Here is a 27,154-nt window from a genome sequence, read left to right on the forward strand (position 1 = left end):
TTCGCAACGTACGGGTTCATTTTCCTTTTCAGTTGGTAGCCTTGCCTTTCAGGCTCTCCACCACTCCTAGAGCCTCACAGACTCTATAGCAGCTATGGTACACCTCCTGTGGGTCAAGGGTCCACTCTACATCTCTCTAAATTCTCTTTCTTTCATCCGCCTCGAATTTTCCCTTCATGGCGCGCTCTCATCAGGCTACCTGACCAAAGCAACGGTACTTATCAAGCTCGGGCTTGAGGTATAGAGGTCCTCTGGCCTCCAGGTCAGCATCTGCTCGCGGAATCTGGTCGACATTAGTAGGGTTGCCGGCCCAGGAGGGACTGCGTTCTTTTCAGTACGATGCACACTGCCCAGGCAGTGTGTGTCCTCCTGGCGGTACTCTTTGGGCCTTCGTCTTGCTCCTCTGCAGTACGGTCATTTGTCCTCCACAGGTCCATGAGGTTTTTCAGAGCCCATGCCTAGCTTCGGCAAGTGCCGGTCGGGGTGAAAAGACCTCGCAGGTGACCTTGCAGGTGACGAGGGTGACTTCCTCGTTCTGATTGGAGTTGTTTGCTGTTCCCTCCCCTTGGGGACTGCTTTGGGACGTCCCATGGTTTCTGTGTCCCCAATGAAGCAATAGAGAAAACAGGATTTTTTGTTGCTTACCGTAAAATCTGCTTCTCTGATCCTTCATTGGGGGACACAGCACCCTCCCAAGTTGAACAGCACAGTTTACTATATAATATTGTTACAGTATGGATTTGTGTTTTCTGTGGTTTTTATCTCGTTACAGATTGCTTCTCCTACTGCTTTCTCACTAACTGAACATCCTACTTCCTGTCGGTGGGGTGTACACTGCGGAGGAGGAGCAAACTTTTTATTTGCATAGTGTCAGCCTCCTAGTGGCAGCAGCATACACCCATGGTTTCTGTGTCCCCCAATGAAGGCTCAGAGAAACAGATTTTACGGTAAGCAACAAAAAAATCCTGTTTTTGATGATATTCTAATTTTGTGAGAAGCACCTGTATTACCACATAAAGTGACATTGGTCAGAATTGTAAACTTTGACATGGTCATAAAAGTGAAAACAGGCTCGGGTGTGAATACATTTGCACGCTCAGTATTTGGTCAGTATTTCACATCAGTATTTGTAAGCCAAAACCAGGAGTGGGTTAAAAGTACAGAGGAGGTGGCGTGTTTTTATTTTCCTTTTTCTGATTGTTCTACACCTGATTTCGTCTTATAAATACTGATGTAAAATACTGACCAAATAATGAACATGTGAACGTGGCCTTAAAGGATACTGCAGTATTAGAAGTTTGCAAGTTTATGGTATAACTGACGTTCTCTTATAAAGTAAAGCCCAAGGCTGAGCTTCACATGAGGACTAAGATGCCAGCCATGGTGGGGGTGGGGGCTTCAGCAAGACCCCAGTTGAATTGGTCGATCGCCACTGGGAGCCATTGCACAAGCGCCCAAGCAAACAGGCTATTTAAATGTCTCTGTAAGTGTTTAAACAGCATCGATCTCAGCGAGCTCTGATCACTGCTGTGTCATTAGTGGCTGGTTTCCCAGGCAAGTAGCGCAGCACTTACGAGCTCTTTACTATAGATCTGGCAAGTGCTGTTCTGTAGCTACCCGGATCTCTGGAGCCAACCAGCTTCAGAGTCTCTGTGCTATTCTGATGCTACAGAGGTAACGCTGCCTCTGCTTACAGCATGGGGAAGTGCTTAGTGTAGCCCAGAGGCTCATCAGTGTCACAGGCCCAAACTGTCAATCTTCTGTGGTTCTGACGAACTGACCCATAAGTCTGTGATTGAGATGGGGAACACTGGTTGTGAACCCCAGAGGAGTCAGGAATTAGTGAACTCCGTACAGAATATGTTGCCACTATAGAGCCTCTTCCTAGAGCAACTGGATGGTTATTGCCATCACTTTATAATCAGCGGGTGCCAAACCAGTCCTGGGGATAAGGGGCTGAGGTCTGCACTGAAATAGCTTCATAGCATTTCTGTACAGAGCAATCCACTATACAGGGGACCTGTGCAAAGTAAGTGGGGCCTTGCTGAGGCAGACAGATTTACATTACTGAGATAGGAGATGACAGTTGGTGCTTTAAAGGTTTATGGAGGAGCTGGAGGCGGAGACAGACTTTCTGCTCAGACTTCGGTTGCAGATCTCCATAGAACTTTATAAGCACCAACTGTCATATCCTATCTCAGAGAATACAGATTTTCCCATTATTGAAGACAGATTTTACCTGTGAATTAAGAAGAAAGATCAGTCCAGGAGCAGAAAGAAGCAGATTTCTGTAATACGACAATTTGCCAAGTTTACTCTCATATGTACTATTGATTTATAAAAAAAAAATAAAAATAAAAAATGACATTTACTCTTATCTTATTCCAAGTTAGTGCACATGTTTATCCTCAGAGTTCTGTTTTTCTGATCTCAAGTTCTACATTTGATAATAAAATGTAATGTCTGCATCCACCCCTAGGGGGCGATCATTGCATGCAGATATAATGCTACCATTGCACTTTGTTTCAACTGAATGCATAAAAAATGTTTGGATAAGGGCATGTTCACACGAGTATACTGTATTTTAGACCCATTCAAGTCTACAGTTGTGGCCAAAAGTATTGACACCCCTGCAATTCTGTCAGATAATACGCAGTTTCTTCCTGAAAATGATTGCAAACACAAATTCTTTGGTATTATTATCTTCATTTAATTTGTCTTAAATTAAAAAACACAAAAGAGAATGAAGCAAAAAGCAAAACATTGATCGTTTCACACAAAACTCCAAAAATGGGCCAGACAAAAGTATTGGCACCCTCAGCCTAATACTTGGTTGCACAACCTTCAGCCACAATAACTGCGACCAACCGCTTCCGGTAACTATCAATGAGTTTCTTACAATGCTCTGCTGAAATTTTAGACCATTCTTCTTTGGCAAACTGCTCCAGGTCCCTGATATTTGAAGGGTGCCTTCTCCAAACTGCCATTTTTAGATCTCTCCACAGGTGTTCTATGGGTTCAGGTCTGGACTCATTTCTGGCCACCTTAGAAGTCTCCAGTGCTTTCTCTCAAACCATTTTCTAGTGCTTTTTGAAGTGTGTTTTGGGTCATTGTCCTGGTGGAAGAATCATGACCTCGGAGGGAGACCCAGCTTTCTCACACTGGGCCCTACATTATGCTGCTTCAGACTTCATAATGCCATGCACATGGTCAAGCAGTCCAGTGCCAGAGGCAGCAAAGCAACCCCAAAACATTAGGGAACCTCCTCCATGTTTGACTGTAGGGACCGTGTTTTTTTCTTTGAATGCCTCTTCTATTCTCCTGTAAACTCTATGTTGATGCCTTTGCCCAAAAAGCTCTACTTTTGTCTCATCTGACCAGAGAACATTCTTCCAAAACGTTTTAGGCTTTTTCAGGTAAGTTTTGGTAAACTCCAGCCTGGCTTTTTTATGTCTCGGGGTAAGAAGTGGGGTCTTCCTGGGTCTCCTACCATACAGTCCCTTTTCATTCAGATGCCGACGGATAGTACGGGTTGACACTGTTGTACCCTCGGACTGCAGGGAGCTTGAACTTGTTTGGATGTTAGTCGAGGTTCTTTATCCAACATCCGCACAATCTTGCGTTGAAATCTCTTGTCAATTTTTATTTTCCGTCCACATCTAGGGAGGTTAGCCACAGTGCCATGGGCTTTAAACTTCTTGATGACACTGCGCACGGTAGACACAGGAACATTCAGGTCTTTGGAGATGGACTTGTAGCCTTGAGATTGCTCATGTTTCCTCACAATTTGGTTTCTCAAGTCCTCAGACAGTTCTTTGGTCTTCTTTCTTTTCTCCATGCTCAATGTGGAACACACAAGGACACAGGACAGAGGGTGAGTCAACTTTATTCCATGTCAACTGGCTGCAAGAGTGATTTAGTTATTGCCAACACCTGTTAGGTGCCACAGGTAAGTTACAGGTGTTGTTAATTACACAAATTAGAGAAGTATCACGTGATTTTTCGAACAGTGCCAATACTTTTGTCCACCCTCTTTTTTATGTTTGATGTGGAATTATATCCAATTTGGCTTTAGGACAATTCTTTTTGTGTTTTTTCATTTAAGAGAAATTAAATGAAGATAATAATACCTAAGAATTTGTGTTTGCAATCATTTTCAGGAAGAAACTGAGTATTATCTGACAGAATTGCAGGGGTGTCAATACTTTTGGCCACAGCTGTATGTGTATGCAGAAAAAAATTTATCCGACATGGAGCCATGGTATAGCATCCGTTTTTTTTTTTACAGTTACGTTGCAATGTGTGAACCCGGCCTAAGAGCTCATGCTGATGTCTGTGCAACACGGTCTGAGAATGGACTGGCCGCAGGACTCCTGACTTGAGCATGACACCCTGATATAATTCTATGTGGCTGGCACGCTTAGGTCAGGAGACCTGCGGCCAGTCCATGCGTTGCAGTTCGTATTCGGACTGTGTTGCATGGACGTCTGTCTGCATGAGTCCTCACGCTGTGTAGCATTCTTCCTCTACATTGGTAAAAAAACAAAACAAATGCACTATACCCCTGAAAATCAGACAGCCCTGTCTATATATGCTGATGTTTTTTTTTTTAACTGTCCCCTTTGCATAATAGTATTTTGGGATCTCAAAATACTGACAGGTGAAAAACAGACAATTATTATTTTTGACTCTTTTTGTTGCAAATGGATGCTCCGTTGTGTCCAGACAAGAGCTGGTTCCGGGGTCAGAACTGCCACCAGAAGAATTTCGGGATCCCATACTGGCAAAATTTTGGGGCCCCCTTGAGGCTCCTCCCCAGCTGTGCCTCCACCCCTTGAACCTTCCGCAGTCCCCCGTCCACTCACACCAGACCCAACAATGCAGACAAGCTGAAGGCTACTATCAAAGCAACCTGGGCTTCCATAACCCCTCAGCTGTGCCACAGGCTGATCGCTTCCATGCCACACCGCATTGATGCAGTAATTGATGCCAAAGGAGCCCTGACCAAGTATTGAGTGCATTTACTGAACATACATTTCAGTAGGACAACATTTCGGATTAAAAATAATTTTTTCAAGCTGGTGTTATAAAGTATTCTAATTTACTGAGATAATGACTTTTGGGTTTTCATTGGTTGCCATAATCATCAACAAGAACAGAAATAAACACGTGAAATGACTCTATAGAATATAGGAGAGTCACTTTTTGTATTGAAGAATTGAAATAAATTAATTTTGTATATATATATAGTGGGGATGTGACTCGCTTAGGTGCAGCGCGAGACAAATATGAGACAGGTTCTTCAACAGTGCTTGCGGTTTATTCACGTCATAAACGCACAAGGCAGCGTAACACCAAAAAGTAGCCTTTAGCTCAGGCAAAATAACACAAAATGTCCATGGTTGTAGACTCAGAGCAGGAGTCTCAGCACACATGGGAGGCTTAGTCCTCCCCACATACAGCTCCCTGGTTCAGGAGCAGGCCACATTATAAGGCTGTAGCCACACCCACGAACTCAGCAGCTGACTGGTCACCTGACTGTGACCTCACCACAGGTCCTTCAAACAACAACAATAATAATATCTGGTATGCTTTACTTATGCCTTACATTATAGAGACAAGCCATTTATGAGGCACATATCTCCCATCGATTACACGACCCTTAGCCCTGCCACATACCTCCCCCCTCTGCCTAAAGCCGTGGGGCTTGGCACTTTCACCTACCAGGCAAGGGATTCTGGAGAGGGCATCGGCATTCCCATGTAGCTTCCCGGCCCTATGCTCTACATGGAAGCTGAAGTCTTGTAGGGCTAAGAACCAGCGGGTGACCCTAGCATTCTTGCCCTTTGTTTCCCTCATCCACCTGAGTGGGGCATGGTCGGATATTAACCTAAACTTCCGTCCCACCAGGTAGTACCGTAATGTGTCCACTGCCCATTTTATGGCCAAACACTCCTTCTCTACAACTGAGTAATTTCTCTCACAAGAAGTCAACTTCCTACTCAAGTAGAGAACAGGATGCTCCTCCCCACGTATCTCTTGGGAGAGGACTGCTCCTACCCCGACATCTGAGGCATCTGTCTGGAGGACAAATTCACGTTTAAAGTCTGGGGGCACCAAAACGGGTTGCTTGCAAAGAGCTCCCTTCATTTCTTGGAAGGCTGACTGCTTCTTCGGACCAGCTGACCATTACTGACTTTGTCCCCTTAAGCAGATCAGTTAGAGGGGCAGCCATTGTGGCGAAGTTTGGGATGAACCTCCTGTAATATCCCACAATCCCCAGGAAGGCTTTACCTTGCTTCTTTGACAGAGGTCTCGGCCATGTTTGAATTGCCTCCACTTTATTGATTTGGGGTTTGATCTCGCCACGCCCCACTACATATCCAAGGTACTTGGCTTCTTCTCTCCCCAAGGCACACTTCTTCGGGTTTATTGTAAACCCCGCCTCTCTTAGAGCGTCAAACACTGCTTGGACCTTTTCCAGGTGAGTCTCCCAGTCTGGGGTAAAGATGACGATATCATCCAGATATGCGGCAGCATATAGCTTAAGAGGCGCAAGGATTCTATCCATCGCCCTCTGTAAGGTTGCCGGAGCTCCCTGTAGGCCAAACGGCATCCGGACATACTGGAAGCACCCGTCTGGTGTGGAGAATGCCGTCTTCTCCTTGGCTTCCTGTGCCATGGGAATCTGCCAATATCCCTTTGTCAGATCCAAAGTGGTTATGTACCTGGCCGGTCCAAGTCTCTCGATGAGCTCATCAACGCGTGGCATGGGATAAGCGTCGAACTTGGAGACCTCATTCAGCTTTCGGTAATCGTTGCAGAACCTCCATTCACCATCAGGTTTTGGGACCAGGACAATCAGGCTCGACCAGCCGCTCTTGGATTCCTCAATGACCCCGAGCTTCAACATACGCTGCACTTCCTTGGAGATTACCTCTCGCCGGGCCTCAGGAATACGATAGGGTTTCACGTTCACCCGCACATGTGGCTCGGTCAGAATTTCGTGCTCCACCACCTTTGTGCACCCCGGCAACTCTGAAAACAGGTCGCTGTTTTTCTGGAGTAACTCCCGACACTGCTGTTTCTGGGCCTTCGATAGAGTCTCCGCTATGGTAACGGCTCCAACCTCCCCTTCTAGGTTGCCCAGCAAGCACGGAGTTACCGCTGGCTCTCTATCTTGCCATGGCTTGATAAGGTTAACATGGTAAACCTGGTATGGCTTCCGTCTTCCGGGTTGGTGGATCTTGTAGTTTACATCTACCAGCTTCTCCACCACCTCATATGGCCCTTGCCACTTGGCCAAGAACTTACTTTCCACCGTCGGGATTAGCACGAGAACTCAGTCTCCCGGATTGAACTGCCTCACTCTGGCTGACCGGTTGTAGACCCTGGCCTGAGCCTCTTGTGCCTGGCGGAGATGTTCTTTAACAATGGGCATCACCTTCGCAACCCTCTGCTGCATCAGTGCCACATGCTCAATGATGCTTCTGTGGGGCGTGACTTCGGCTTCCCAGGTTTCCTTAGCTATATCTAGGAGACCTCGCGGATGCCGGCCGTACAGAAGCTCGAAGGGGGAGAACCCCGTGGAGGCCTGGGGAACTTCACGGATAGAAAATAGTAAATATGGTAAGAGACAATCCCAGTCTCTACCATCTTCCTCTATGACTTTTCTCAGCATGCTCTTCAGGGTCTTGTTAAACCTCTCAACAAGGCCATCTGACTGCGGATGGTACACTGAAGTCCTCAACTGGGATATTTGCAAGACTCTGCACAATTCTCTCATCACCTTGCTCATAAAAGGTGTCCCCTGGTCGGTCAGGATCTCCTTCGGCAAACCCGTCCGGGAAAACACATGGACCAGCTCACGGGCTATACTCTTCGCGGAGGAGTTTCTCAGGGGAATGGCCTCAGGATAGCGTGTGGCATAGTCCAGGATGACTAATATATACTGATGGCCCTGAGCTGATTTAACTAAGGGACCGACCAAGTCCATGGCAATTCTCGCAAATGGCACTTCAGTAATGGGCAGTGGCACAAGAGGGTTCCGAAAATGAGATGTGGGGGCAGTTAAGTGACATGTCGGGCAGGACCTGCAATAGTTTACTATTTCCCGGTGACACCCAGGCCAATAGAACCTCTGTACAATCCGTTCCTGGGTTTTTTCCACCCCCAGGTGTCCCCCCAAGATGTGTGAATGGGCCATGTCCAACACTTTTCGTCTATAGGGGCCTGGTACTATTATCTGCTCTGCCACCTCCTCCCTTATTTTCGTGACCCGGTACAACAATTCCCCACTCAACATAAAATGGGGAAACCTTGTGTCTGCTCCCGGCTCTTGTGCAACCCCATTAATGACGGTGACATTGTTAAAGGCTTCCCTTAGTGTGGGGTCCCTATGATGGGCAGTCCCAAAATTCTCCCCGGCACCCCTAACTCCGGGATGTCAGGTACAGGGGACCCTTCCTCTTCATCCCCCACAAGGACACTTAAAGGAAACTCGTCTGCGTCTGGTGGTGGCGCTACCTCAGTGGGGTGGATTGGTTCCCTGCTCTTGCTAGCACACTCAGAACCCATCCCCCACAGATCCCAAAACAGACAGAAATCCCGGCCAATAATTATGGGATGCAACAAGTCTCGAACAACGCCAACTTCATGCGACTCGGTACCATGTGCCGTTTCAATCTTCACCCTAGCCATAGGGTAGTCCTTGGCATCGCCACGTATGCACCGAACACCAATCTTTTTACCCGGGAGTATGTTTAGAGAAAAACTGGCCCTCACAAGGGTCACCAAGCTCCCGGAGTCCAGAAGCGTCATTACTGCTCGACCGTTCACCTTCACGGGACACGCTTGTGGCCCCTTGTTAGGTAGCGAGTTCACACTGCAAGCTGGATATGCGTAGTATGAACTACGGCATCCCATGCTGCAGTCCATCTTCTCGGTGGTCTGGTGACAACGGGCCGCTATATGTCTTGGCCCATGACACTTCCAGCAAATAATATCACCCGAGGGGACCTTGGGCACCGCCTCCCCCGCCCCTTTTGACCTTGGACACACCACCCCTTTTTGTGACTCTGCCCCCTGCTGGGACCCCCAATACGGAATGGGCTGCTTCCCCAAGGAACCTTCCATCCCCTGGTATCTCTCGACCAGCCCAACCAGTTCATCAGCATTTTGGGGATCACCCTGGGCAACCCAAGTCTGTAGAGGTCTCGGCAGGGAATGCACAAACCGATCCATCACAACTCGCTCTACCATCTGTGCAGGGGAAGCCGACTCTGGCTGCAGCCATTTCTGGACCAGGTGCAACAGGTCAAACATTTGGGAGCGCGGGGGTTTGTCCCGGTAATAGGCCCAACGATGAACTCTCTGTGCCCTGGTAGTCATTGTTACCCCCAAGCGGGCGAGAATTTCCGCTTTTAATTTGGGATACTCTCTGGCATCTTGTACCGTCAGGTCAAAGTACGCCTTCTGGGGCTCCCCCGTTAGGTATGGGGCCAGTACCTCCGCCCACCGCTCTGGCTGAAGTTTTTCCCTCTCAGCCACCCTTTCAAACACCGTCAGGAAGGCCTCAACATCATCCTCAGGGGTCATTTTTTGTAACGCAACGCGCGTCTTACCGCCTTCTCGACGTCGGTGGCATCAGCCCGACCTGGGGTTGGGGCGCTCGTCCTGCCCTCCTGGATGGCGGTTGCCAGAAGCTGCATCTGCTGCCGTTGTTCCTGCTGGCTCTGCTGGAACTGCTGCCGCTGCTCCTGCTGGCTTTGCTGGATCTGCTGTAACAACAGCTTGTTGGTTTCCTGCTGCAGAGCCTGGGACTGGACCAGGTGTTTCAGCAGGTCCTCCATGATTCCAGGCAGTGCTTGTTGCCCCGCTGCAAACTTCACCCAGGACATGCAGCAACTGTCTCAAGTCTCTGCTGGGACCGCTGCCCGCACGTGTACCACCAATTGTGGGGATGTGACTCGCTTAGGTGCAGCGGGAGACAAATATGAGACAGGTTCTTCAACAGTGCTTGCGGTTTATTCACGTCATAGACGCACAAGGCAGCGTAACACCAAAAAGTAGCCTTTAGCTCAGGCAAAATAACACAAAATGTCCGTGGTTATAGACTCAGAGCAGGAGTCTCAGCACACATGGGAGGCTTAGTCCTCCCCACATACAGCTCCCTGGTTCAGGAGCAGGCCACATTATAAGGCTGTAGCCACACCCACGAACTCAGCAGCTGACTGGTCACCTGACTGTGACCTCACCACAGGTCCTTCAAACAACAACAATAATAATATCTGGTACGCTTTACTTATGCCTTACATTATAGAGACAAGCCATTTATGAGGCACATATCTCCCATCGATTACACGACCCTTAGCCCTGCCACAATATTAAATTATTTAATAGTATTAAATACACAATCTTATACGACATGAGGGGAGGGTTCTTGGAGCCCCAAAAATTCTGGCTAACTATTTGGCAAAAACACAGGAACTTAAAAATCCACGTTACCCTCAGCCGTAAACCACCAGCTCGAGGGCACCAAACATCCCGTTCTGGAAAGTCCAACCACCAAAAGCTCCCGGGTAACACCCCGTCCAGAGTTACCCGTCCAGAGCCGTAACCAAAAGCCAGATCCAGAATTTTAACTTCCAATTCCTTTTCGCTGATTCAGCGTCAACTCCAAGAACCCCACCCCAGAGGTCCATACTTAATATGGTTACCCCTACTGACCAATTTATAAATAACTTCCAAGGACCCACTAAAAGGAAAACAAATAACTTTTTTTTTTTTTTTTTAAATTTTAAATTCATGTTCTTATTAAAATAAACATAAAATAAACATCAAAGCATAAATAACATTAACACGCTGGGGGGAGTCCTTGAAGCTCCCAAATCTGGTGATTACCAAACATAAAATGTACCAACAATTACTCCCAGCCGTTACCCCACTAGCTCGGGAGCACCATAACCACAAGGGTTCCGATGTTCACGTGAATTTCCTGGGGATCCGACAAACTCTTGCCGAAACTCCCCTCCACCTTTCACCAGGTCCAGAACCATATTAACTTCCAAAAAGAGGAATCCATATGCCAATGGATCCCCCAGACCAATTTCTAACCAACTTCAAGGACCCCCCCAACCACCAGGCTCCAGGTAATCCACTCAGGCCTGTGCTATCCGCCATCTTAAGTAACATAAAATAAGCACTTGGTGGGTATACACCGATCCCTTTTTTTTTTTTTTTTAAATAATTATTATTCACACCTTTATTAAAACAAACATACAATAAAACATCAAAGCATAAATAATATTAACACGCTGGTAGGAGTCCTTGAAGCTCCCAAAAATCTGGTGATTACCAAACATAAAGTGAACATGAAATGTACCAACAATTACTCCCAGCCGTTACCCCACCAGCTCGGGAGCACCATAACCACAAGGGTTCCAATGTTCACTTGAATTTCCTGGGGATCCGACAAACCCTTGCCGAAACTCCCCTCCACCTTTCACCAGATCCAGAACCATATTAAATTCCAAAAGGAGGAAACCATATCCCAATGGATCCCCCAGACCATATTTAACCAACTTCAAGGACCCCTCCAAGCACACAAGATGTGGGATAAGTGAGGGTGAAAACCATGCAGGTTTACAACCAAGGTATACAACAGGTTAATAATGGAAAATGTCCCATCATAAGGTCCAGAAATAGGCAGAGATGGGCAATGCTGTGTTATATGCTGTAACAATAAATGAGAAGCCGCCTGCTCCTTTACAGCAGTTACAGCCTCTAATCACCAGCTGCACATAAATGGTAAGAAATATGTAGGTCTAATATACTGTAAGCTGCCTGCAGCCATAGGTGTGTGAGCAGAAAACTGCAAGTTCTGTATCCCAGTCACTCTACTACATACAACTACAATAGACGAGAGACAGGGCTGAAAACTGGGCCCATGATGTGTCCTCCAGAGCAATGTGCAGCCTCACACTAAGAGTGCCCACTCACTGCCTGCCATGTGCTGAGTTATTACTGCCCACTCACTGCCCGCCATGTGCTGAGTTATTACTGCCCACTCACTGCCCGCCATGTGCTGAGTTATTACTGCCCACTCACCGCCCGCCATGTGCTGAGTTATTAGTGCCCACTCACTGCCCGCCATGTGCTGAGTTATTACTGCCCACTCACTGCCCGCCATGTGCTGAGTTATTACTGCCCACTCACTGCCCGCCATGTGCTGAGTTATTAGTGCCCACTCACTGCCCGCCATGTGCTGAGTTATTACTGCCCACTCACTGCCCGCCATGTGCTGAGTTATTACTGCCCACTCACTGCCCGCCATGTGCTGAGTTATTAGTGCCCACTCACTGCCCGCCATGTGCTGAGTTATTAGTGCCCACTCACTGCCCGCCATGTGCTGAGTAATTACTGCCCACTCACTGCCCGCCATGTGCTGAGTTATTACTGCCCACTCACTGCCCGCCATGTGCTGAGTTATTAGTGCCCACTCACTGCCCGCCATGTGCTGAGTTATTACTGCCCACTCACTGCCCGCCATGTGCTGAGTTATTAGTGCCCACTCACTGCCCGCCATGTGCTGAGTTATTAGTGCCCACTCACTGCCCGCCATGTGCTGAGTAATTACTGCCCACTCACTGCCCGCCATGTGCTGAGTTATTACTGCTCACTCACTGCCCGCCATGTGCTGAGTTATTACTACCCACTCAAATGTGCTGAGTTACTCCACGATTATTTATTTTACACATGATAAAACATAATCCATTCAGGCCTGTGCTATCCGCCATCTTAGGTAATATAAAATAAGCTCTTGGTGGGTATACTCTGATCATGCAATATATGAGGGGGAGGACTAAAGGCAGCAATAGCTACAGAAATCAAGCACTAAGCTGGAAGTCATGTCCAGGTTATATGTACAGCCAGGAAAATGACCTGGAGACACAGGATGTCTATACACAGCATGATCCGTATACAGCAGAGTGAGGAGTGATATCATGTATACAGACCTGTGGTAGAGGTGAAGTATACAGCACAGGAATAGAGCCTTTACACAGATACCACATATAGTGAGTAACCTGGTTACACAGGATCTGCACACCCAGCCTCACAGTGTGTAACAGAGATGAGGTCACATACAGATCATCAGACTCCATAACTGGGAAGGGGGGATAATCCGCACCCAGCAGGGTCAGTATACAGTGCACTGACATGAAGTGCAGCCTCTCATCATCATACATATACCATCCCCCGACTGCTCCTCTCACCAGTGTCTCTAATACATGTGACTGCCCAGCTCCACCATAGTAATGGCAGACACTGCATGTGTCCCTGCCCTGTCCTATCATACATAAACCCAGAACTCATGAAGACTCTGTATAATACAGCAGTAATGTGGTAGATCAGAAATGTCTGCAGGGCGGTCACACAAAAGCTGCCTCTGCAATAAGTGAGGGAACATGGCGGCTACATGAATGTCTGAGGTAATCTTGACCCCAGATATGATGTAGGAGCTGATACTACCCTAGTACACACTACACAATGTCTGAGGTGATTGCAGAGTAGTATATGAAACATGTCTGCAGGGAGGTCACACGGAAGATCACAGTCTGTGAGGAAAATGCAGCATACACATGAGGGACATGGCAGCTACATGAATCGCTGAGGTAATATTGGTCCCATACATAATGTAGGAGCTGATACTACACTAGTACATGATGTCTGAAGTGAGGGAGAGACACAGATTTCCTGCTCTATATAATCCCACCCTCCTCACAGTGACCCCCCAGGCACAGACATACTGGGCTTTTCTCTTCTTAAAGCAACATCCCTCCTGCTTAAAAATCTACACCACTATACCAAAAAAGCTGCAGGAGTAAAGGGCCACCCATCCCCAAGTCATGTCCTCCTCCGCCTATGGCTCCAGTGGTTTCTTTATGTATGGGACCAATATTACCTCAGCGATTCATGTAGCTGCCATGTCCCTCATGTGCATGCTACATTTTCCTCACAGACTGTGATCTTCCGTGTGACCTCCCTGCAGACATGTTTCATATACTACTCTGCCTTCACCTCAGACATGGTGTAGTGTGTACTAAGGTAGTATCAGCTCCTACATCATATCTGGGATCAAGATTACCTCAGAAATTCCTGTAGCCGCCATGTTCCCTCACTTATTGCAGAGGCAGCTTTTGTGTGACCACCCTGCAGACATTTCTGATATCCCACATTACTGCTGTATTATACAGAGTCTTCATGAGTTCTGGGTTTATGTATGATAGGACAGGGCAGGGACACATGCAGTGTCTGCCATTACTATGGTGGAGCTGGGCAGTCACATGTATTAGAGACACTGGTGAGAGGAGCAGTCGGGGGATGGTATATGTATGATGATGGGAGGCTGCACTTCATGTCAGTGCACTGTATACTGACCCTGCTGGGTGCGGATTATCCCCCCTTCCCAGTTATGGAGTCTGATGATCTGTATGTGACCTCATCTCTATTACATACTGTGAGGCTGGGTGTGCAGATCCCGTGTAACCAGGTTACTCACTATATATGTGGTATCTGTGTAAAGGCTCTATTCCTGTGCTGTATACTTCACCTGTACCACAGGTCTGTATACATGATATCACTCCTCGCTCTGCTGTATACGGATCATGCTGGGTATAGACATCCTGTGTCTCCAGGTCATTTTCCTGGCTGTACATATAATCTGGACTAGAGTTGAGCGACTTTTGGTTTTTTAGGGTCGTGTTTCGTTTCGCGAAACCCGACTTTTCCAAAAGTCGGGTCGAGCAAGATCGTCCGATTATAGGGAAAAGTCGGGGTCGTCCCGAAACACGAAACCCAATGTAAGTCAATGGGGAATAAAAGTCGGCAGTGAGAGGAGGACAGGAAACACACCAACAGTGCCCATTTGAATGCCAAAAGCATCAATTCTTCTTACTTAAGCTTGTCAACCTTAATTAACTTCATAATACAAGTTACGCACTGAAAAATGGGGGTTATTTGGCTAAAGTTGTGGGGGGGAGGACTGGCTGCAGGTTTTCATGTGCCCTGGGTGAAAGAGCGCCCCTTTAACACATACCACAACTCATCATGCTCCGATGTGGCAGAGAAATAGCGGTATAGTACAATGAAAAATACCTCACTTTTTACATCTCATGACGAGGCCCATCTATTTCTCCATACAGAATCATTGGTCCCATATAATGTTTGAAACAGTATATGATGAGCTCCACATAATGCTACAGTATATGTTGGTCCCCATGGATGAAGCTCCACTGTCTTATGGGCCCAAATAATGCTCCAAACATAATGGGCCCCATTTCTAATGCTCTAGTGTATAATGGGCCCTGTAAATGCTGCTCCAGTGTCTGATGTCCACCTTTGGAATGTTCCAGTGTATGGTGGGCCCCATCTATCATTCTCCAGAGTATAGTGCTCCCCAAAAATTGCTGTCCCAACATTGAAAACAATCAAATAAGTCTCCTCGCTAGGGAATCCCTGTACTTGTCTGGATTCCTCGTCGTCCCCATCTTCCATCTCACTGCACAGTATTTCAACTTTGCAAGTGCTGTGATCCTGGGCAAGCAGGGGGGGCCCACTCGTTGGCGACGGCACTGGCACAGGGCCCCTGATAGTACGGTGGTGTGTCTGATGGCGGGTGGGCCGAACCTGCACTTTCATCTGCAGCTTCCTCTTTGTCACCGTGTAAGATGGAACTGTATATGGGAAGGGTAACCTGAGTTTCATCAGGGTCAGATTCAGGTCGTGTAGCGTGCGAGGGGAATGTAGTGGTCTGGGTCAATGTACCAGCAGATTCATCGAGCAGTGGCTGGGCATCAGTGCACTTGTGTCGCCCCCAGGAGTACGGTCGCCACAGTGGCATTACCTTCTTCCTAGGGAGTGTGATGTCATGCTTGGGAGCAACGAAGGATCTCTCTAGCAGGTTAACTGATTGGGCGGCGTTATTCCCACGAGTCATGACCCTCCAAACAGCGTTCATGAAGGCAAAGTGTTTGTTTTACGTGGGCAGTATGGTTGCAAAGCTGAACCTTAAAGGAATGTCCAGAAGGGCACCACCAGGAGTGGAGCCTACGGTTAAATTCGACTCCACCTGGGAAACCTCAACCATGCCAGCTACAGAACAGATGCACACATTGCAAGCTTAATTCCGTTAACGAACGAGACTCCGTCATGCCCCGCGGTCCGAGTCCGGCTTACTAGAGGGACACGTGAGGCTCTGGCACATGAGATTGGCCAATAACTGGTGTGTCATGCCCTTACATGTCCGTGGCTGCATGTGCGCTACACTGAAAAGGCCAGCGTTTGTCGCTTACAGGTGCAGATAGCCCGCTGAACAACGTTAGTGATGGGGATCACTGATTACAATTATTACCCGCGAACAATGATTTCCCAGTAAGTGCAGATCAACCGCAGTTCCGGAATTAGGCCTAACCGTCATTCCTTAAAAAATGAAAAACTTACGTGTGCAAACCACAGGTGCTGTAGCTTGCTTAACAGCTCGCCAGCCGTTCTCACGCCCAGTATGGATTACACGTGATTGCACAAAGGTGAGAAAGGGTACCGTATCCCCAGATAACATGTATGGATAGCGTACACATTCAAAATATATGTCTATACATCAGGAGGCAGGCTCAGACGGTGTTAGGCCCAGTATGGATTGCACGTGATTGCACAAAGGTTAGAAAGGGTACCGTATCCCCGGATAACATGTATGGATAGCGTACACATTCAAAATATATGTCTCAGGAGGCAGGCTCAGACGGTGTTAGGCCCAGTATGGATTGCACGTGATTGCACATAGGTTAGAAAGGGTACCGTATCCCCGGATAACATGTATGGATAGCGTACACATTCAAAATATATGCCTCAGGAGGCAGGCTCAGACGGTGTTAGGCCCAGTATGGATTGCACGTGATTGCACAAAGGTTAGAAAGGGTACCGTATCCCCGGATAACATGTATGGATAGCGTACACATTCAAAATATATGTCTCAGGAGGCAGGCTCAGACGGTGTTAGGCCCAGTATGGATTGCACGTGATTGCACAAAGGTTAGAAAGGGTACCGTATCCCCGGATAACATGTATGGATAGCGTACACATTCAAAATATATGTCTCAGGAGGCAGGCTCAGACGGTGTTAGGCCCAGTATGGATTGCACGTGATTGCACAAAGGTTAGAAAGGGTACCGTTTCCCCGGATAACATGTATGGATAGCGTACACATTCAAAATATATGTCTCAGGAGGCAGGCTCAGACGGTGTTAGGCCCAGTATGGATTGCACGTGATTGCACAAAGGTTAGAAAGGGTACCGTTTCCCCGGATAACATGTATGGATAGCGTACACATTCAAAATATATGTCTATACATCAGGAGGCAGGCTCAGACGGTGTCAGGCACAGTATGGATTTGACGGCCCAGACTACACAGCGGAGCAGCAGGGAGAGGTAAAGATTGCAAATGCTGGGGCCCTGCCCAAGCAAGGGGGGCCCACTCGTGGGCATCGGTACTGGCACTGGGCCCCTCAATAGTACGGCGGTGTGTCTGACGGCGGGTGTGCACCACCACCGTCAGAGACACTTGATTGCACTATGAGGGACCCTGTGCCAGTGCCCGCGCCCAAGAGTCGGCCTACCCACCTGTCCAGGGCAACGGCACTCGCACGGTGTCGTGCGCTAGGTGGTGACCCCGGCGATGGGGGGGGAGGCAGCACAGTTAGGGAGTTTTAGAAAGTGGCATATGTTGATGTTGGACATTCAGCTGATGCAAAAGGTGAAATAGGTCAAGTCCCAGGAAGAGGTGGACCAAAGCAAGCCATTTTTCTGTCACCCTATGTGTCATCAGAGGAAGGTGGGACAAAATCCTTGGAAACCCATGCGTGGTTCATTTTAATGAAGGTTAGATCATCCACATTTTGGGTTGACAGACGGGTCCTTTTTTCTGTCAGGATTGATCCAGCTGCACTGAAGACTCTTTCCGATAGCACACTTGCAGCTGGGCAAGCGAGCTCCTGTAAGGCATATTGTGCCAATTCAGGCCAGGTGTCCAGTTTAGCGGCCCAATAGTCAAAGGGGAATGACCTGTGTGGGAGAACATCGATATGGGAGGAAAAGTAGTTTGTAACCATAGTTGACAACTGCTGTCTCCTGTCACTTTCCATCGATGCAGTATTACCAGTTGTGTGAGCGGTACTTGAAAAATCAGTCCACAACATTGTCATGAAACCCCTGTCTCCAACGCCACTTCTGCTGTGTGCACCACGAACACCTCTGCCAAGCTGCCCCCGGCCCGTACGGCTCGTGTGAGAACCATCACCGCTGCTGTGTGCTGGGAATGCCTCAAGCAACCGATTTACCAGAGTTGCTTGTTTATTAGCCAATATTAGGTCAAGGTTCTCCTGTGGCATGATGTTTTGTAATTTGCCTTTATAGCGTGGATCCAGGATGCTGGCTAACCAGTAGTCGTCATCGTTCATCATTTTGGCAATGCGTGGGTCCCTTTTTAGGATCTGCAAGGCATAATCTGACATGTGGGCCAATGTTCCCGGTGTCAATGATGCACTGCGAGTGCTGGTTGGAGGAGCACTTTCTGGCAAATCCACATCCCTCCAGTCACGCACAAACCCTGTACCAGACCTTGCCACGCCAACATTTTCACTTGCCCCACGAGATGCATCCTCCTCCCCTAAGTAATCATCCCCATCATCCTCCTCCTCCTCCACCTCGTCCAGGAGAGGTCCCTGAGCAGACAATGGCTGAATGTCATCAAGGATTCCCTCCTCCTCTTCCTCCTCATCAACATTGGCTGCAGACGCCTGCTCCTTAAGGTGCGTCAAAGTTTGCATGAGCAGACGCATAAGTGGGATGCTCATGCTTAGGATGGCGTCGTCTGCGCTTACCAGCCGTGTGCATTCCTCAAAACACTGAAGGACTTTACAGAGGTCTTTCAGCTTCGACCACTGCACACCTGTCAACTCCATGTCTGCTCTCAAAGTGCCTGGCCGTGTATCCTCCCACAAATGCATTATGGCCTGCCTCTGCTCGCACAGCCGCTCCACCATGTGCAGGGTGGAGTTCCACCTTGTTGCAATGTCGATAATGAGGCGGTGGTTGGGAAGGTGGAGCAATCGCTGCAGCTTCTGCATACGAACGGAGTGTACAGGCGACCGGCGGATGTGCGCGCACAGTCTTCGCACCTTCTGGAGCAGGGCTGTTAACTCTGGATAATTTTTGAGGAAGCACTGCACCACCAGGTTCAAGGTGTGAGCCAAGCAAGGTATATGGCTGAGTTTTGAAAGGGCTATGGCTGCCACAAAATTACGGCCGTTATCACTAACTACCTTGCCTGCCTCAAGATGTACACTGCCCAGCCATGACTCAGTTTGTCGCTTCAAGTACTCGGCCAGCACCTCGGCGGTGTGTCTGTTGCCCAAACACATCATCTGCAACACAGCCTGCTGACGCTTTCCACTAGCTGCTCGATAGGGGGACACATCGTGTGCAACAGTGGCAGCTGCAGATGGAGTGCTCGTACGACTGCGCTCTGTGGACGAGCTTTCTCTTCTGGAGGAGGAGGGTCGAACTCCTACAGCCAACTGTTTCCTATACCGTGGGCTAGGCAGCACTGTCCCACCACCGCTGTCCCCTGTGGACCCTGCATCCACCACATTAACCCAGTGCGCAGTGATGGACATGTAACCGCCCTGGCCATGCCGACTGGACCATGCATCAGTTGTGAGGTGCACCTTTCCGCTCACTGACTGCTTGAGTGCATGGACAATGCGGTCTTTCACATGATGGTGGAGGGCTGGGATGGCTTTGCGAGAGAAGAAGTGGCGACTGGGTAGGTCATAGCGTGGTACTGCATAGGCCATGAGTTCGCGGAAAGCTGTGCTTTCCACCAACCGAAAGGGCATCATCTCAAACGAGATTAGTTTGGCAATGTGGGCGTTCAAACCCAGTGTACGCGGATGAGAGACTGAGTACTTTCTTGACCTACTCATAGTGTCTGGGAGGGTGAGCTGGACTTGAGAGCTGCATATGGTGGAAGTAGCGGTGGACAGGGCGGACTGAGAGAGGGTTGATGATGGTGATGGAGTTGGTGTTCTTTCTGATGGCCTAGAATCAGTCTTTCATTGATATAACAGTGGGATTCCCTGACTGCTGTGGCCTTGCAACGACACCTCAACATTTGCTGCTGTGCTAACCGGTGGGCTTACAGTGGGGGAAACAATGTAGCGTTGCTGACTACCTTCGTTGTGATCAGTTGCACATGTGGCACTTGAGGTTTGGTGTTGTGTCCACGCTTGCAAGTGCATTGCTGGTTAAATGTCTAAGCATGCAACTGGTATTCAAATTTTTCAGATTTTTCCCTCGGCTAAAGGTCTTTGCGCACTTCTTACAGATAACTTTGGCCTGATCATGAGGATTTTGTTCAAAAAAGTGCCACACTGCACTCTTCCTACTTTGGCAGACATTTTGCGGCCTAGCACGCTGTGATCTTTTGACCCTCTGGACAAGCTGTCCAGCAACTCTTTTGATGTTTGGAACCTGTCTTTGGAGTGCTCCGGGCCTGCCAGATAACAGCTGTTGCGATGTCGATGTCTGCTGTGGATGCTCCTCATCTGAGCTATTGGAAGCAGCACCCTCTTCCCCCAATGGATGCCAATCTGGGTCAACAACTGGGTCATCCATCACCTCCTCTTCTATGTCATGTGCACCTTCCTCTGTGTCACCGTGTATGGTGGTATAGTGTGCGGGAAGGGGCATCTGAGTCTCATCAGGGTCAGAATCTGGCTCTGTACACTGCGAGGACAATGTAGTGCTCTGAGTGAATGTACCAGCAGAATCATCCATCAGCGGCTGTGCATCAGTGCACTCCATGTCAGATTCATCTTGGCCTGGGTAATTCACCATTTCACTTGATAATCCAGGCATGGTATGTGAAAACAGCTCCATGGAGTAATCAGTAGTATGGCCTGCGTCATCCTTCAATCTTGGTTGGGGTGAAGGACACAAGGAAAGGTGTGGTTCATGAACATGAGCCTCCAATGACGACTCAGTGCTTTTACTTTTTACAACTGAAGAAGAGGAGGCGATAGAGCTGGAGACTGAGTCAGCAATGTAAGACAAAACTTTTTCCTGATGCTCTGGCTTTAAAAGCGGTTTGCCAACTCCTAGAAAACTAAGCGTTCGAGGCCTTATGTAGCTAGACGATGACGCAGGCTCAACACCTCCTGCATTCGGTCCTATTTTGCTCTTGCCACTACCATCAGATCCACCACCAACACCATCATTACCTGCTGCCAACCCCCGCCCAATTCCACGGCCTCTTCCACCAGCCTTCCTCATTTTTGGTAGAAATGTAGACAAAATCCAACAAACTATATAGTAATGTAAAACAAGGTACAAGGTGTCTATAGGACAGGGGAGATTTTGAATTTCTGCAGACACTTGTGGACACTGGACACTTTTGGATTGTGTGAGGCCCACTGATATCTGAGCGCTATGTGACAGGCTCGATGGCACAGCTGTGACCAAAGTGACTAGAGGATAAGGGAGATTTTGAATCTCTGCACACACTTTTAGATACTGGACACTTTTGGATTGTGTGAGGCCCAATGAATATCTGAGCGCTATGTGACAGGCTCGATGGCACAGCTGTGACCAAAGTGACTAGAGGATAAGGGAGATTTTGAATCTCTGCACACACTTTTGGACACTGGACACTTTTGGATTGTGTGAGGCCCAATGAATATCTGAGCGCTATGTGACAGGCTCGATGGCACAGCTGTGACCAAAGTGACTAGAGGATAAGGGAGATTTTGAATCTCTGCACACACTTTTGGACACTGGACACTTTTGGATTGTGTGAGGCCCAATGAATATCTGAGCGCTATGTGACAGGCTCGATGGCACAGCTGTGACCAAAGTGACTAGAGGATAAGGGAGATTTTGAATCTCTGCACACACTTTTGGACACTGGACACTTTTGGATTGTGTGAGGCCCAATGAATATCTGAGCGCTATGTGACAGGCTCGATGGCACAGCTGTGACCAAAGTGACTAGAGGATAAGGGAGATTTTGAATCTCTGCACACACTTTTGGACACTGGACACTTTTGGATTGTGTGAGGCCCAATGAATATCTGAGCGCTATGTGACAGGCTCGATGGCACAGCTGTGACCAAAGTGACTAGAGGATAAGGGAGATTTTGAATCTCTGCACACACTTTTGGACACTGGACACTTTTGGATTGTGTGAGGCCCAATGAATATCTGAGCGCTATGTGACAGGCTCGATGGCACAGCTGTGACCAAAGTGACTAGAGGATAAGGGAGATTTTGAATCTCTGCACACACTTTTGGACACTGGACACTTTTGGATTGTGTGAGGCCCAATGAATATCTGAGCGCTATGTGACAGGCTCGATGGCACAGCTGTGACCAAAGTGACTAGAGGATAAGGGAGATTTTGAATCTCTGCACACACTTTTGGACACTGGACACTTTTGGATTGTGTGAGGCCCAATGAATATCTGAGCGCTATGTGACAGGCTCGATGGCACAGCTGTGACCAAAGTGACTAGAGGATAAGGGAGATTTTGAATCTCTGCACACACTTTTGGACACTGGACACTTTTGGATTGTGTGAGGCCCAATGAATATCTGAGCGCTATGTGACAAGCTCGATGGCACAGCTGTGACCAAAGTGACTAGAGGATAAGGGAGATTTTGAATCTCTGCACACACTTTTGGACACTGGACACTTTTGGATTGTGTGAGGCCCAATGAATATCTGAGCGATATGTGACAGGCTCGATGGCACAGCTGTGACCAAAGTGACTAGAGGATAAGGGAGATTTTGAATCTCTGCACACACTTTTGGACACAGGACACTTTTGGATTGTGTGAGGCCCAATGAATATCTGAGCGCTATGTGACAGGCTCGATGGCACAGCTGTGACCAAAGTGACTAGAGGATAAGGGAGATTTTGAATCTCTGCACACACTTTTGGACACTGGACACTTTTGGATTGTGTGAGGCCCAATGAATATCTGAGCGCTATGTGACAGGCTCGATGGCACAGCTGTGACCAAAGTGACTAGAGGATAAGGGAGATTTTGAATCTCTGCACACACTTTTGGACACTGGACACTTTTGGATTGTGTGAGGCCCACTGATATCTGAGCGCTATGTCACAGGCTCGATGGCACAGCTGTGACAAAAGTGACTAGAGGATAAGGGAGATTGGATTGCTTTTAAAAAAGCAGTTTGCAGAGCAGTGGGTAAACAGCAATGCCAGCCTGTCAGGAAGCCTTAAAAGGCAGCCCAACAACCAACACCACTGATACACCACAATATAGCCTCCCCTTGCACTGCACACACAGTGACTGGTGTGTTGTGCAGGCCAAATTGCTAGCAGCAGAAGCAGTTTTTTTTTCTTCTCAGCAGGACAAAAAAAAAAATTGGGATTGCTTTTAAAAAAGCAGTTTGCGGAGCAGTGGGTAAACAGCAATGCAGGAATGTCAGGAAGCCTTAGAAGGCAGCCCAACAACCAACACCACTGATACACCACTATATAGCCTCCCCTTGCACTGCACACACAGTGACTGGTGTGTTGTGCAGGCCAAATCGCTAGCAGCAGAAGCAGTTTTTTTGTCTTCTTCCCTGCCTAACGCTCTCCCTACAGAATCAGCAGCAACCTCTCCCTATACTGAGATCGGCAGAAGTAAGATGGCGGTCGGCGTGCACGCCCTTTTATACCCCCTGTGACGCCCACCAAAGCAAGCCAATCACTTGCATGCCCTTCTGAAAGATGGTGGTGACCCCTGCCTATGTCATCACGTTGCCCACAGTGTCCGTGGATCCTGATTGGCTGAAAAAGAGCGCAAAACAAACTTTTGAAACGCGACTTTGGCGCGTAAGTCGCCGACCTCGTGGCCGACCTCATCCTAGGGTCGGGTTTCGTTTCATGAAACCCGACTTTGCCAAAAGTCGGCGACTTTTGAAATTTTTCGACCCGTTTCACTCAACTCTAATCTGGACATGACTTCCAGCTTAGTGCTTGATTTCTGTAGCTATTGCTGCTTTTAGTCCTCCCCCTCGTATATTGCATGATCAGAGTATACCCACCTAGAGCTTATTTTATATTACCTAAGATGGCGGATAGAAGAGGACTGAATTGATTATGTTTTATCATGTGTAAAATAAATAATCGTGGAGTAACTCGGCACATTTGAGTGGGCAGTAATAACTCAGCACATGGCGGGCAGTGAGTGGGCAGTAATAACTCAGCACATGGCGGGCAGTGAGTGGGCAGTAATAACTCGGCACATGGCGGGCAGTGAGTGGGCACTAATAACTCAGCACATGGCGGGCAGTGAGTGGGCAGTAATAACTCAGCACATGGCGGGCAGTGAGTGGGCACTCCTAGTGTGAGGCTGCACATTGCTCTGGAGGACACATCATGGGCCCAGTTTTCAGCCCTGTCTCTCGTCTATTGTAATTGTATGTAGTAGAGTGACGGATACAGAACTTGCAGTTTTCTGCTCACACACCTATGGCTGCAGGCAGCTTATATTAGACCTACATGTTTCTTACCATTTATGTGCAACTGGTGATTAGAGTCTGTAACTGCTGTAGAGGAGCAGGCGGCTTCTCATTTATTGTTACAGCATATAACACAGCATTGCCCATCTCTGTCTATTTCTGGACCTTACGATGGGATATTTTCCATTATTAACCTGTTGCATACCTTGGTTGTAAACCGGCATGGTTTTCACCCTCATTTATCCCACATTTTGTGCGGTTGGAGGGGTCCTTGAAGTTGGTTAAATATGGTCTGGGGGATCCATTGGGATATGGTTTCCTCCTTTTGGAATTCAATATGGTTCTGGACCTGGTGAAAGGTGGAGGGGAGTTTCGGCAAGAGTTTGTCGGATCCCCAGGAAATTCAAGTGAACATTGCAACCCTTGTGGCTATGGTGCTCCCGATCTAGTGGGGTAACGTCTGGGAGTAATTGTTGGTACATTTTATGTTTGGTAATCACCAGATTTGGGAGCTTCAAGGACTCCCCCAAGCGTGTTAATATTATTTATGCTTTGATGTTTATTTTATGTTTATTTTAATAAGAACATGAATTTAAAATAAAAAAAAACAAAACAAAACAGTTATCTGTTTTTCTTTTAGTTGGTCCTTGGAAGTTATTTATAAATTGGTCAGTAGGGGTAACCATATTAAGTATGGACCTCTGGGCTGGGGTTATTGGAGTTGACGCTGAATCAACGAAAAGGAATTGGAAGTTAAAATCTGGATCTGGCTTTTGGTTACGGCTCTGGACAGGGTGTTACCCGGGAGCTTTTGGTGGTTGGACTTCCCGGAACAGGATGTTTGGTGCCCTCGAGCTGGTGGTTTACGGCTGAGGGTAACGTGGATTTTTAAGTTCTTGTGTTTTTGCAAAATATTTTGCCAGAATTTTTGGGGCTCCAAGAACCCTCCCCTCATGTCATATAAGATTGTGTATTTAATACTTATTGTAAATGTTTATGTTATTTGTTAATAAACTGGCCGCTGACCCCCCCTGGGTTTGGAAGGGTAACCATTTCAGGTATGGCACCCTGGTTTTGAGGGGTAATCATCTCAGGTATGGCCCCCTGGTGTGGAGGGTAACCATCTCGTGTATGGCCCCATGGTGTGGAGGGGGTAACCATCTCGGGTATGGCCCCCTGGTATGGAGGGGTGACTTATGGCCCCCTGGTCTCCTGAAGCATATATATTTTATAGGACCCTGTTAGGGTAAAGTCCCTGGGGTCATGGCAATCATATTTTGCATGCCTACAGAAAAAATTGGCTCCTCTGAGCCAGGAACAGCGGCTGAGGGGAGAACAAGGTTGTCATCTGGACAATGCAGTTATCTAGTGCATGAAACTGAAGAGCAATGTACCTAATCTGTGTGCCCTTGAGTCAGTGGGAGTGACTAAGGGTAAAGTAATCAAGTGCATTAACATGAAGAGCAATATGCCTATTCCCGATGCCCTTGAGCTGGTGGGAGCGGCTAAGGGTATAATCAAGTGCATTAACACAAAGGGCAGTATGCCTACTCCCGGTGCCCTTCAGCCAGTGGGAGTGGCTAAGGGTAAAATAATCAAGTGCATTAACACAAAGGGCAATATGCCTATTCCCAATGCCTTTGACCCAGTTGGAGAGGTCAACAGTAAATGTTATCAAGCGCATGAAAAACAATTAACAATGGCGTGGCAGTTTTATTAATAATGCCTTTGTAGAATTTTTCTGCTTTAGGTTTATTTAATTACTACTTCCAGATATTCTGAACGTTATTTTATGGTCGGTTGTTTTTAATTACTCCCTATTTATAATAATATCTTTCTATTGACATGTTCATCACTTTAGTAGTGCTAGTAAGTGGGTTTGAGAAATTTTACTGCATAGCTACTGTAAATAATGGTGGTTTCCAGAACTAAAATCTGTGAATTGGTGAATTATTAGAGCTGGCTACAATACGTGCGGTATAATAGTTTTTTGAGGCATGACAGATGTCATCATACTGGTATTCAGATTGTGGCTACGACCTTAATTATGGTTTACTTTCCACATTCCACATTATGGGATCCTCATTGCAGGATGTTTAGCAACTGCTATTTTGCTGTAGTTACCGTATTATCGATCATACCTTGGTAGCATGGCATTGATAAAATTAATCCGTCGGAGCTCTAGAATTTTAATTTTATTACTTGTGTGCACAGACTTTCCATAGCATGTAGAAATGGTTGATGGCTTTGTTAGGCATGGTTGATGGGGGTCGAGTCCATTTAAGGTGTCAAATGGCCTCTCTGGTGGCGGTTTAGGAGTCAGGTGGAAGTTGCAGGCAAGTTAAGGTGGACTCATTTTAACTAATAGAGGATGTAAAACCTCATGGTGGTGAACAGGCTCGGCTTTGGTGGCCAGCCTCAAGGACGTTGTAATGGTAACGTCAATCAGGGGCGGGCACAGTGGTTAAGCACAGGAGTGAAGATAATAGGGTCATTGGTGCCCTGAAAGTTTACTGGCTCTGCTTGAATGGCAAGCCAGTGCGTGCCGCCCCTTTATGGCTGTC

The sequence above is a fragment of the Dendrobates tinctorius genome, unplaced genomic scaffold (genome assembly GCF_039654945.1).
Source record: "Dendrobates tinctorius isolate UK_male_01 unplaced genomic scaffold, ASM3965494v1 ptg000476l, whole genome shotgun sequence".
NCBI classification, from domain to species: Eukaryota; Metazoa; Chordata; class Amphibia; order Anura; family Dendrobatidae; genus Dendrobates; species Dendrobates tinctorius.